Raw genomic sequence first — 12,607 nt, 5'->3', positions numbered from 1 at the left:
CTCTGCTCTGTAACTGCAATTCTGCTGCACAGAGCCACTGGCCAGCTGCTACACAGACTTCAGGCAACTGCAGAGCCTTCGTATCCCAACTGGGTATATGTGCTTAGCGCCTTGACTCAAGGCAAGGTCTTTACAGGTCCCTCTGTTTCCAGTGGCTAAATGAACAAGTTTCTCCTGAGAAAGTGGGACTCCCACAAGTGTGAGGCTAGCCTGGGCTACACAGCAAGACCCTGTTTCAGAAAACCACAAGCCCTGTAGAGGCTGCAGAGATGGCTCAGTGGTTAATTATACATAACTGCTCTTACATAAGAGTGGCTCACTATCACCTGTAACCTCATTCCTAGGGGACCCATGGGCTCCACCGGGACCCTCTCCCGGCCTCCATGGGCACTGGCATTCACCTGCACGTGGACACATCAAGTGAAAATAAAATCTTTAAAAAGAAGTCCCAGGTTCTAGAGTCTTTGCATCTTCTACCTCAGTATGGAGAATGTGGTGCTCAAGTCGACTATACATACCTGTGTTCTAGCAGTTACACTAAGACATTCGCATACATAATAAGCCTGAATGTGGTACCAGGTGGCTCTTGTCCTTCAGCATGTCATTGGAGCCTCTTTAATTTTCATGGCAACACGTAAATTCTACCCACCAACACAAGGCCCTGACTTCAAAACTAATTGCCCTATACTCTAAGATGTATAATACAATGCGACACCAGGCCGCTCAACTCCATGGTGCCATGACCCTCTTAGGTATTCTAGCAAAAGAAAAAACGGCAGCAAACAAACAAACAAAAACAAAAAAAAACAAATCTGGGTCATCTTATTAGGAAGAAAGAAAACCTGTTGTGTTTTGGCATCTAAGAACTGGTCCCAATTGAGCAACTACACACACAGGGAGGGCTCTAAGACCTGTCCGTGCCCCACCCTTAGAGAAGAAAGGTGTATCTCCTGGTGTCTTTAGAGACCATACAGCTAGCAGACAGGTGTTCTGCTCCCACTGATAAGGTCAGACAGTTTAGCAGCTTCCTAACAACTCAGTCTTTTAAATGGAGTTCTCTCTCGGGATCTATCCCACAAGATGCTTATCTTGCCTCTCACATCCCCAGGTGTGGAAGGAAGGAGACCAGACAGAGGCTTTGAGGCCTCCAATGACAGCCTAACCCAGCCCCGAGGAGGCCACGCTTCTCACAGGAAGGATGCAGACCGACCACACTCCTTTCTCTAAGTTACGGGATTTTCTTCCCTTTACTCATCTGCACAAATGTGCAGTTTTTGGATTTGTGGTACGTACTCCACTCACACCTGACTACATTTATTGGTTTCAAACCCCAGGGCAATATGTAAAGCAAGATAAATGATGCCCGGAGCCCCCCAACTGTTAGTAAGAACTTGCAGGGGAGGCCAGGCGAGGTGGTGTACGCTTAGACCTCAGCACTCTGGATAAAGCTGATGCCGGTGCAAAAGGATGCTTCAAGTTCCAGGCCAACTCTGTTGTGAGCAGCGGCTTCGCGTACTTGTGTGATGATATCTAAGTTCATTAAGTCTACAGTTAAAAATTTAAACATAACAATAGGGAAAGACATAGAAAGGATGGGAAGAAAATGGAGCACACCAACACACATCAGACTGCCTGTTCAAAACAATAGCAGCAGTTCCTCTGTACCAATTGTCCTGGTCATTGCTTTGGGCTTTCTGGGTTCTGGTGAAGAACCAGGGAAGAGGGGGTACAACTCTTGGCAGAATAGCTGGCTTAGCACCACAAGGCGCTGCCTGGGTTCAATCCCTCATACTTGAATTAAAGTTAATATTTAAATCAGGAAAGAATGAGTACAGAACTACCACAGTGCCCTCCACGTAACTAACATGTAAGCTAAGACCTATAAGAGTCGGGACCTTTAAACTTGGTTGGCAGTCGTTGTTATCCAGGGACAGCGCACTGCTGTTATTATCCTTTTTTAAAGCTCGTTTTTCTTCTTTTGAAACAGTCTCACTATATAGCCTCTGCTGACCTAGAGCTCCACCTGCCTTCCGAGTGCTAGATTGACAGGTGCATACTACCACACCTCCTTTATTTTAAGAAAGGGATTCTGAAATCACCGACGCTTGCAGAAATTCTTTTACTTACCAATCTAGCAGCAATTCTAATGAGAACCAGTAGGTGGCGCACGAAAACAGGCTTTGGAGCCTTAAGACGCTGGCAGAAGATTGGCATTGTACCAGCCAGCCTCAGGGTCTTTAAAACCTTGTGGGTTTTAACCAAGCTGAGGAATCTTATTAACCACTTTATGTAGGCATTGCAGAAATGAGAAAGCCTCGAATGTGGTTCTTTCTTTACATCTTAGTTCTGTTCAGCTAAACACTCTCAATCTGAATTAGGCAGGGAAAAAACCGGCACGGGGGCAAAACTTATTTTTGTTTCTGAAGTTACTGAGGTGCTTAAAAAACCAATATAGGAAAGCCAGTTTTCCCCCAAATAATTTCCCATAACTGGGACAGCTGGGTTATTTTGTGGGGAAGGGCTGGTAAAACGGAATTTTCATTTAAAAGTGCCGTCCCTTCAGGAGCCCTCCCCTCTTCTACTTTTGACTGCAGATTATCAAACCAAGGGTCGGGTTTCTGTCAGCATGTAACTGTAGAAGTATATATTAGAAGCCTGGAGAATCATTTAGGTGACTTCTAGAAATGATACAGCTCCTACAGTCTGTGAGGCTCATGGCACAACTACTTCACAAGGGAGGCAATGAATGGGGGTGGAGGCTGACTAGCGCCAAGAGTTCTGCTTGCTGAGGACAAAGCAAGACTTGCCTGACATTCTACTCTCTTCTCTCTTCAGGCCTGACCCTAAGGCTTGCCCCAATTACCTGCTTCCTTCAAAGGGGACCTCAGCCAGGTGTCCAGAGAACAGACTACTAGACAACCCAACCAGCAACAATCAGCGCGTACCATCTTCACGCTCCCAAGTGAATTTTCAAAAGAGGAAGTAAGTTTGTTACTGGTCCCCACCCTCACTCTCCAAAGGAACTGACAGGGTAAAGATCTGAGCTCGCTGTGGATCTTGGCCAGGAGGGCAAGCGCCGGCCCTGGAGCTGAACTTCCTTTCTCGAGAACCCTTTCTTTACATTTCCTTAGCAAACTTTCTGAGCACTCCCAGTGACCGGTACTACAGGAAGTACCATGCAATGACCTGACCAGAAACGCAGAAAAGCACCCTAAGCCAGGCTTGCTTAGCCTTAGCGGGGCTGGCACCTACCTTGGAAGGGTGCCCAGTTTTCACACCACCCAAGGATTCACCCACCTCACTCTTCCACTGTTGACCTGAACAGAATTCCACTGGATGTTTCCGAATCTTTGCCTCTCACCAATTATTTCTGCATTTATGTGTTTTGTAAAAGAGAGAAGTTCATTACTTGGCTTCAGATGGGATGCAATGACCCAGGGAACCGGCGATCCGCCCTCCCCTCTCTGTGAACAAGTCACCCAATTTTACTTTTCTGCCTCCACCCATCGGCTCCACCCCATGGAGAGCTGCCAGGGCGAGTCCAACTTGTCCAAACAGGACATAGCTTCAGATAAGATTCTGCCCACACCCTGTACTTCGGAAAGACCAAGTGAAGCAATTGATTTTACATGTAAATAAGGACAGGTGGAGAGGCAGCGACGGGGCAGGATCCCTCCGGTTTTCCACCCCTCCCCCACCCCCGCCCCCTCCCACCCCCCTGAGAGAGCCGGTAGGGCTGCGGAGACCCAACCGTATATTGCTCTCCAGGCCAGCTCTGACGTTCAAGGGCACCTGGTTGGTACTTGGGTTACACATTTGTTTTTCCTCCTTTATGCTCACTGACAATTCTGTGTTTCAGTTTTAAGGGCAAGCCACCCAAGATAAATTGAAAAATACCCACAATGTCTTAATCCTGCTGTGTACACAGCTCCAAAGGCCTCGCCTAAGCCCTCCCGGTTCTCCTCGGTGAGGCCTTATATAATCAAATCCAGAAAGGCTGCGTGAGGCCATGGGGCCTCTCATCTGCCGGGCTCACTAGGTGCCCTCCCTATCACTGGAGACCCACCTCACTCCACCCTGCTGGGCCTCCACCCATGGGGCCCCACCCTGCAGGGAGTGGGAAGGCTGGGAGGGACCCGACTGGCTCCAGGCTGCAGCCAGTTCCTGGAAATTCCACCCTGAACCAAGGATGGCTGCTGGAACCTTAAAAATAACCAGAAAGAACTGTCAGGGTGGTGTCGGTCCCAGTGCCTGGAGTCTCTCTACACTTCACCTCAGAGGGCTGCACCTTCCATACTGTGCAGGGGGAAGGTGCTCTCCCCTTTCAGAGTAAACACAAACCAGAAAGCACTTGCATCCTCTGCTGGGCAACGGGGCTCCAGTCCAGCCCAAGCCTCCTCCTCCTCCCTCCAGTCCCTGTTCTAAGAGGTTGCCCCTCCTTAACTCCCATTTGCCTTATTTTCTCGTCTTTCACCATGGAAACCTAAGGTCATCTGGGAAGTCCGCCCCACCCCTTTTCTCTCCATTTCCACCACAGCCACTGGGACCAGATCCTCAGGTCTCCCGCCCGAGTGGGGGTGGGGGGATGGGAGGGCGCGGGGGTGGGTAGGAGGGGAGTGGGGAAGAAGTCACGCAGGCCAACCCCCTTGCCAGCAGTCCCTTCCTCATCTGGTCCCTCCTCCGAGGGAGCCTGGGGCTGCCAGGGTGAGGTTAGCAGCTTGTGCCGGTCACCAGCTTCCTAAACGGCACAGGCTCGCCAAGCGGCCCTAACTCCCCCTCCCCAGCGCCAAGCTTTTGTTCGTTTTTTGGCCCCGATGCTGGGCAACAGAGTGGTATGCCCCCTCCCCTTCCGGCTTATCTAAATCCTCCTAATTCTTCAAAGACCTGCTCAAGGCTCTCCCCACCCTACGGTGGCCAGCAGACTGCTCCCCAGTACATCCAGGTTGGCCTCTTACCTCGACAAGCTAGAAGGGTGTGTCTTCTACCCCTACCAATAGGGTCCAGGCAGGTCCCTTCCCTGACACCTTAAAGAAGGCTCTCTAACTCAGAAGGGATTCTGAAAACAAAGTTGTTTCTGTGCTAGGCCCAGGGGAAGTAACAAGACAAGCAACCCCTCCCCACCAATAATAATAATTAATTACAAGTGACCAAGCCTAGAGAAGAACTTCCGCAGCCATCTCCTCCTGAACACTTGAAATGTTCCTCAACAGGTTCCAAGGGAGAGGGAGGGCCCAGCCCTACAGGAAATTTGTGATCAAAACTTCCTTTAAAAAGCTACTGCCCCTACCCTTAGCCTGGCCTCCCCACCATCATCCTCAAACAACTTTTTCCCCTTACCCACTCATGGAGGTCTTTTAAATAAGCCTAGTAGCAAGGGCTTTGAAACCCTACAAGAGAATGGTAAGAAGGTAGGGGACAGGAGCCAGACATGGTTGATAGCTTTTTCTTGTTTTCTAACGTTGGTACTGCCTGGTGGTGGTGGTGGGGCACGTGCTATTCCCTGTCCCTAGGAGGGATAAGCAGGACTGCTACAACTCCAACACAGGACCCTGGGCTACCTGGAGAGACCCTGCCTTAAAACCAACAGAGATCAGACTTTTGTTGATCAATGCAAGCAAGGGCCATGGGATGAGTCTGTCCGGGCGGCCGGTCACCACCATCTTCGTGATGAATGTCCTGTTCTCTAGTCATCTGTGTTATTTCGTGCCTTGAGTGGGAACTGCCTTGTCATTTCACCACGAAAACACCCGGAGGGCGGGGCCTAACAACCTGCCAAGTTCACACAGCTGGAGAGCCAGGATTCGAACCCAAGTTCGCCGTCTGGCTTCCAGGCTGAGGACTTGGCACACCACTCAACTCAGAGAGGGGATGACACTCTAAGAGGGTCTTCTTTGAAAAGACTGGTGCTTGTGGGAAAATGGAGCTCGGTGATAAACTTAGAGTAGCCAAACAGGGATGATTTTTAACCTGCCCCTTCTTTCCAAGCCTATCTGGACACAAGATCAAAAGCTACATTCTGAAAGCTCCCAATTAGGTTATTATTCTTGGTAGCCAATGCACCTGCAATTGGTCCATAAAACCGCTGAGAAAAATTGGCAGCTTTTACCCAAGTAAATACGGAAATCCTCGCAGTTTAACTGTACAAAGGCGGGGGGGGGGGTGTCAGGTCTTCATCCCCATTTTAGAAACGAGGAAATGGAGGGACTGGTCCACACGTGGAGCTGTAGCCAAGATCCAGTGTGCCTGCTGGCAGACCAGAGCTTTTCTGTGCTGCACACCCTGGGTGGAGGGAGCCATTCTCGGGTGGAATCACCTCGCCCTGGGGTCATTCCCCAACCCAGAGGGTGTGGTGTGCACACTGGTCCAGGGTGAGCAGTAAGCAGCGCCACGGGGAGGTTCCAAGAGCAATTAGGATTTCAAAATGCCTTTCCAGGTTAGATCGCTCACTTCAGCTCATCTCCATCCTGTGGCATAACTCAGAATGACTGCACCCAATGTGAGATTACCACTAATGACTAGGTGCTCAATAAATACCTGAGAGATGAGCAAACGTATGGATGTCAAACTACTCTTCTCATGTTAGGATAAACATGAAGGGCAAGAACCCGGGATGAGCACGGGTCTGAGGCCAGTGAAGCCAGCATGTCTAAAACACAACATGTGAACCCTTGAAGGAGTACGGGGAGACCATGTTTGGAGAAGCGGAGCAGGAAATTGATCTCACTAATCCAAGTATTCAGGAGTGCAGAGCCTCGAAGGTCCCGGGGTATAAAGTACAAGCACAGGTAAGGAGTGGATGGCAGAGATTAGACTCCAACAGTAAGCAGTTCTTGGAAAGAATGGCAGAGGCCACGGAGACAAACCCAGGCTGCTCTCCAGGGTAGAGGCTGACTTCAACCATCTCCATTCCCTCCATCCTGTCCGGATCGGGCTAAACTCCATGATGACGCTTGACTCCAGCTCCAAGCCATCTCCAGCATGATCCCTAAACCTTCAAAGGCCAGCAACTAGCGTTCGTCCCAGGCTGAGCTCGAGAATTTTCTCCTGAGGGTGAAAGCTAGACCCGGGCGGGGGTGGGTGGGTGGGTGTTGAACTGAGTGCGCAGGCGCAGATGGCCAGGAACCTGCCGCTTGTCAGTGGTTGCTCCATCTTCGCGATGCCCCCCCCCCCAACCCCTTAACAATTAGCTGGGGAAATGGTATTCAGTCTGCCAACCCAATGGAAAAGAGTTTCAAAAACCTCAAGGAACCAGTTTTTCCAAAGAACTTTACTGAAAACACACAGAACAAGGCACAGGGCAGTTTCATTAATTAGTGCACTCAAGACGGTCGGTCATTCGTTGCGCACCCAGTTGAGAAGCACATACACTTTTTCTCTTTTTGCTTTAGAAGAAAACACCTCTAGTCCTGATTCACAAAGTATCTACAGTGCCGTGTTTCCCTACTAACTTTCAAGGAAGGAGTGTCTGGGGTGGGGTGGGGGAGCAGGGCTACCTCCTTTAGACAATACTCTCCCTTATCAGGGCAGACTGTGTCTGGTTTCCTGTCTCCGAGCTCTGGCATGACTGTCTAAGATGAGAAGCAGGCTCTGGACAGCCGGAGCCTGAAATGGGAACACTGTAGACCGTCCTGCTCGCTCTGAGGAGGCACTGATGAGAAATACCTCTCAGAAAGCCAGGTGGTAATTGCTCTAAGATTCTAGGGACTTCTCTCCCATAATAGATAGGATCAATGCTAACTAGCCGCTTCAGAAACAAGCCCAATTTGTGGTGTGTATGTGTGTGTGTGTGTGTGTGTGTGTATGCGCAAGTGGGTGTAAAACCAGCATTTGGAAATAGGTGAGAACCCAGAGACAACGAAGTTAAATTAGGCATGCTGAGTTATATGAAGAGATGAAACTATTGTTCCCAGGCCTTGTGGATATGGCAACTACCAAATACAACTTCCCTAACAATTTAATACAGCATTTAAAAGCTTGCAACACTCCTGATAGAGCAGACTAGACTCTAATCAAACCTATTAGCCACCTCCCTGTCCCCACCCAAGCAGAAGGGTCAGATCGGGAGCCTCACCAAGACTGCCTACTCGATCTAGTTGGTTGTTACAACTGTATTTCAATTTAAATCATTTATGAACTTCGACTTAAAGGTCTCTGGTTCTCAGTGCAGCTTAATAATATTTCAAGTTCCTTTGTTCTAAGGGAGAAAGAAAAAAAGAAAAAGAAAAAACCAGAAACCAAATTAAACCGCTACTGGGGACTTCTAAGACTCTTATAATTTTTCAAGGAAACTATCACCAGTCTACTCTTTGACCCTAGTAACTTTCACAGAAGAGGCAGTTGGAATATTTATTTCACCTCGAATCATGTTCTATCTTCCTTTTGTAACTCTTAGCAGGACGAGATATTTAAAGCTATTCTCAAGACTGGTGGCTCAGGGCTGGTTCGTGTTCAGTCATCTCTTGAGTAAGTCCAGCTCACACTCTGAAGACCATTCCTTTAGGTCGTAAAGAAAATCCCTGAGTAAGTTTGAAAAAAGACACATAAAAGTCCCCACCCCAACTCTTTCTTTTAAAGAAAAAGTTTCTCAAGAGCAGGGAGAGAGAGAGAGAGAGAGAGAGAGAGAGAAACATACTAAACAGTTTATCCAGACTGTCGAGGCCACAAGCTAAAGACTGAAAAACTGATCATTATGAGGAAGATACGCATCCCTCTGTTTTCAAAACAGAAGATTACAATTTCCCTAACCATCATTCAAGAAAACCAATCAGCACTCACCTCTCCTTGTCTTTAAGATTTTTATTCTTAAAATGGGCTAGAATTCACCTCTAGGATATAGTAGTCTTTGCCCTTAAAAAAAATATTCTGCTGGTTTAATCTTTACCCCTAAAAGAAATAACCCTGGATTTTTTTTTTTTCTTGATACATGTCATGCTTTGCTTGAATAATTTTTTTTTTTTCTAGAGATTTCTCCTTCAAAACAAGCAAGACTCTGCAACTCAAGCCCAGGTGGCTAAGCTATTTAAATTTTCCATCCCCTGGGTCTACCTTGGGTAGCCCAGAGTGGAAATGAGCAAGGGTGGGCCAGAGCTTTAGCATAATGCCAGATCTTTAACTCTAAGGTGTTAATCCTGATCTAAACTTGACAGCTTGGGGCACTGTGCCTATCTCCCAACAATGGCTGTATCGTCTTCATGGGAAAACAGCAGAAACACCTTCCTTTAGATTTGTGGATATGCCCACAAAATTCCCTAACATCACATCAGCGGGATAACTTTCAAAAGGTAAAAAGTATTGATTTGTGCCTATAAACAGTGGGGCAAAGGGTGTATGTGTTAAAAGGTTAACTGACTTCTCATTATGACATAACACAGGCATCTTAAGCAATCACAGTGTAGAGACATGATAGCTCCCTGGGTGGGGATACAAAGTTTAGGGGCAGGGACCATGGCCTGGTTTAGGCTACTGATCGACCAGAAAACAGCCTGAAACAGGAAAGAGCACACATATGCCACTTGGAATGTATGACGCAAACCCCAGCCTTGAAACAAAGAACAGGAAACAGCCCGGCCGGCAGTACTGGAGAGAGAGCACAGAGAAACATTTAGCCAGCCCTCCCTGACCCTATATTCATGAGCAGCTGGAGTTTTTTAAGACAACAACAGGAGGGTGGAGGTGTTTGTTCTATGGGTGTGAATAATAACACCAGCTTTATACAAGGGGACCTGCCCTATTTACAAATAGGAGCTGTGGCATACAGTAAACATCCCAAGAACACATGATTTTATCATCTCCAAGCTGCAGAGACCTTCCGAGTTACCTAGTGCCAGCCTCCTTCCTTCCTGATTTCTTTTGTCCCTTTCGGCCAGGTCCCAAGGGCTAGCAGCCCTGACTAAATTCTACGATGGGAAAATGATCAGATCTAGCCATCGTGCATATTGAGGAAGATCCAGAGAAGGCACTGGTGTAAGAATCCAGGTTACAACTGGGTTATCCCACAGAACCAAAGCTGGACCTAGTTCAAGCTTCCTTTGGTCACAGCTAGACAGACAGACTTGGCCTCTTCAGCCACTTGAAAATCTCGGTTTTTTTTTTTTTTTTCAAATGTAGTCAAGGACATATCGACTCACTGGTTCTCCACATAAAGCTACTGAAAGTCACTCTTTTGGGAATGTGATTTTTACTTCAAAACTGATATGCAGTTCGTAAACTCCAGCACCAGTTTTACCAGATAATCTATCAATGACTCCTTCCCCTGAGGTATTCAAAGGCAGCAGGGTCCATTTAAAGTCCCATCCACAGTAGTTTTTCTTTCCACTTTGTTAGCCAAGATGATTTAACTCAACTCAGGTTTCCATTATGAGGGACTTAAGGATTGGTCTATAGACATAACTACAGGTTAAAAAGAAAAAAAAGGGGGGAGGGGGAAAAGGCATCGCTGTACCCATAGCAACAAGATTGCATTTTAATATAGAAACTTTGCAGCGGAGAGACAATAGCTCTCTCCACAACTATGGAGTTTTGGATTGCAGAAGGGTTTGCAACGCAAGCAGCTACTATCACTCCTCCACTTTGATACTCTCCTTAATTTCAGCCAAAAGGTCTCTACAGAGCACCTCCACAGGACTTGGCCAGCAGCGTCTGCAGCAAACCTCACTGATGAGAAAACTGATTTTCTCTAGGAAGTTTAAATTAATCAAACATCTTCTTTCAGGTTTCTCTAAAACAGCCTAAGGTAAACACGCACGTTTAAGCCATGGAATAACTCAGGGAGCTCTTTCTTCATAAGCGCTAACTTATCAAATTATGAAGATGTTTGTTACATTCCTGGGATGAGGCAAGTTATCATACAAGCAGAATTTCTTATATAAAGTGTTCCTCAAATTTATGCATAAAATTCACTTATCATAACCGGCCCATGTTCACTCAATTTTGCTTAGTGACAAGATACCAAATCTAAATGAGTTCAGAATACCAATTCATACTCCCCCCCCATACACCACTCTTAGAATAAAGTATCTTCAACAATATTAGAGGAAAAAAATATAAGTTCTTAGAATCAAATCTCAATGACTCCGTGTAAAGTGTTTATTTTGAAGAATACAAGGTGAGCATTATCCAGTGTCCATTTAACCTGAATTATTCAAAAGCTCATTCATATTCAACTAGTATTATTGTAAAATACTACTATTTTAAGTACTGCAGTAAAAATTTACAGAAGTGTTTCTGTTATCCGCCAAAGACATAGATATGACAGTTCCAACTCTTATTTGCCACCTCCAAGCTATCCAAAGGTTCTGGTCCACACCACAGTCCCGTGGTCCCTACAGGGCTCCGGTTCCCTAACACCGAAGGCGCTCTGGACTGCTAGCCACGCTGCAATCCTTTGCTTCAGGCACTGCGGCAGGTTCTCTCCATGTCCCCAAAGGCAGACTCTCCAAACCTCGGTGGTTCTTTTTCTCCCCCCTGCCTTCCCCCACAAGCCAAATGACCCAGCAGTTAGCGCGCTCCGGGTACGGAAAAGGGGATGCTTCTTCACTCCTAATCGCCCCCAAGTTTCTCGCCAGGGGCGCTGGAGGCTGGGCTCCAAGTTTGCTAGGCGGCAGCTGGGGGCGCGGGCGGGGGGCGGGAGCCCCGAGTCCGGGCGGGAGGGGGAGGAGCAGGCGCGCGGCCTCGCCGCTACCTGGCTCGTTCCAACGCCGCCGCTCGCGGGGTGCGCCGGGGGCTCCGATGGGAACCGAGCGCGGGGGACCCGGGACCACACAGGTGAGCCCCGCCCGCGGGCTCCCGCTCCACCGAGTTCCCCTATCCCACGATCCCGCCCGCCATCCCCTCCCCCTCGCTCCTCCACCCCAGCTCCGATGCACTTTCCCAAGCCCGAAGGAGCCCTCGCTGCACCCCGAACCCGTTCTCCGCGCCCTGCTTTCTCCGAGGGGGGGAAAAAAAAAGGGAGAGAAAGAGAGAGAAGCAAGCAGATGCGGCGCAAAGCGGGGCGCAGGACAGCAAGGTGAGGGCGCGGGGACTTACTCTGCCAAGCGCGGTGCCGAGCGCAGCGGCCAAGAAACCCAGGCCCGGCTCCCCGGCGCCCGGAACCCCGCGGGCCGGCAGGTCAAGCGCTTCGGGCCGGACGGCGTCCGGGACAGGGACCGCGACCGCGACCGTACGGACGCGCGGGTGGGGTCAGCTCGGGTGGCGCTCGCACTGCGCTCCGGCCGCGGCTCCGCGCGGCTCGGCTCCCGGCTCCCCTCTGGCTCCTTGGCACCAACTCTGGGCAGTCACATGACGCCGGCGCCGCTCGCTCTGCGAGCCTCCCCGGGGCTGGCGGGGTAAGTAGAGGCTGGGAGCCGGGGTGGGAGGGTCAGGGAGGGGCAGCGGGAGCCGCCACAGCCGCCCGGGCTGGGAGGGGTCCCCACCCACTTGGGTGGAGGCAGCCGCCGGAGGGGTCGGCGAGTCACTGGCAAACACGCACCCCGCCCTGCCCTTCCCCGCCCCCGCCTCCCGCGCCGCCCCCGCCCGAGCCCCGCCCAGTCACCCGGGGCCAGCCTGACAGACACTCATTATTCCCCGGAGCCGGGCGCCGCCCCGCCGGCTCGACCTGTCCCGCGAGGCG

General features: G+C 49.5%; 1 protein-coding gene across 1 annotated transcript in view; it reads right to left on the bottom strand.

Annotated features, from left to right (window-relative positions):
* Klf3 (Kruppel like factor 3) overlaps nt 1-12,106 on the bottom strand; it is a 25,893-nt gene extending 13,787 nt beyond the window's left edge. Inside the window, exon 1 of the mRNA XM_021210314.2 lies at nt 12,025-12,106. The gene's annotated coding sequence lies outside the window, so the exon portion shown is untranslated. The remainder of the gene's footprint in view (nt 1-12,024) is intronic.
* Nucleotides 12,107-12,607: the final 501 nt, after the last annotated feature.

The sequence above is a fragment of the Mus pahari genome, chromosome 13 (assembly GCF_900095145.1).
Source record: "Mus pahari chromosome 13, PAHARI_EIJ_v1.1, whole genome shotgun sequence".
Lineage (NCBI taxonomy): Eukaryota > Metazoa > Chordata > Mammalia > Rodentia > Muridae > Mus > Mus pahari.
This window is presented reverse-complemented; position numbering and strand designations above follow the sequence as displayed.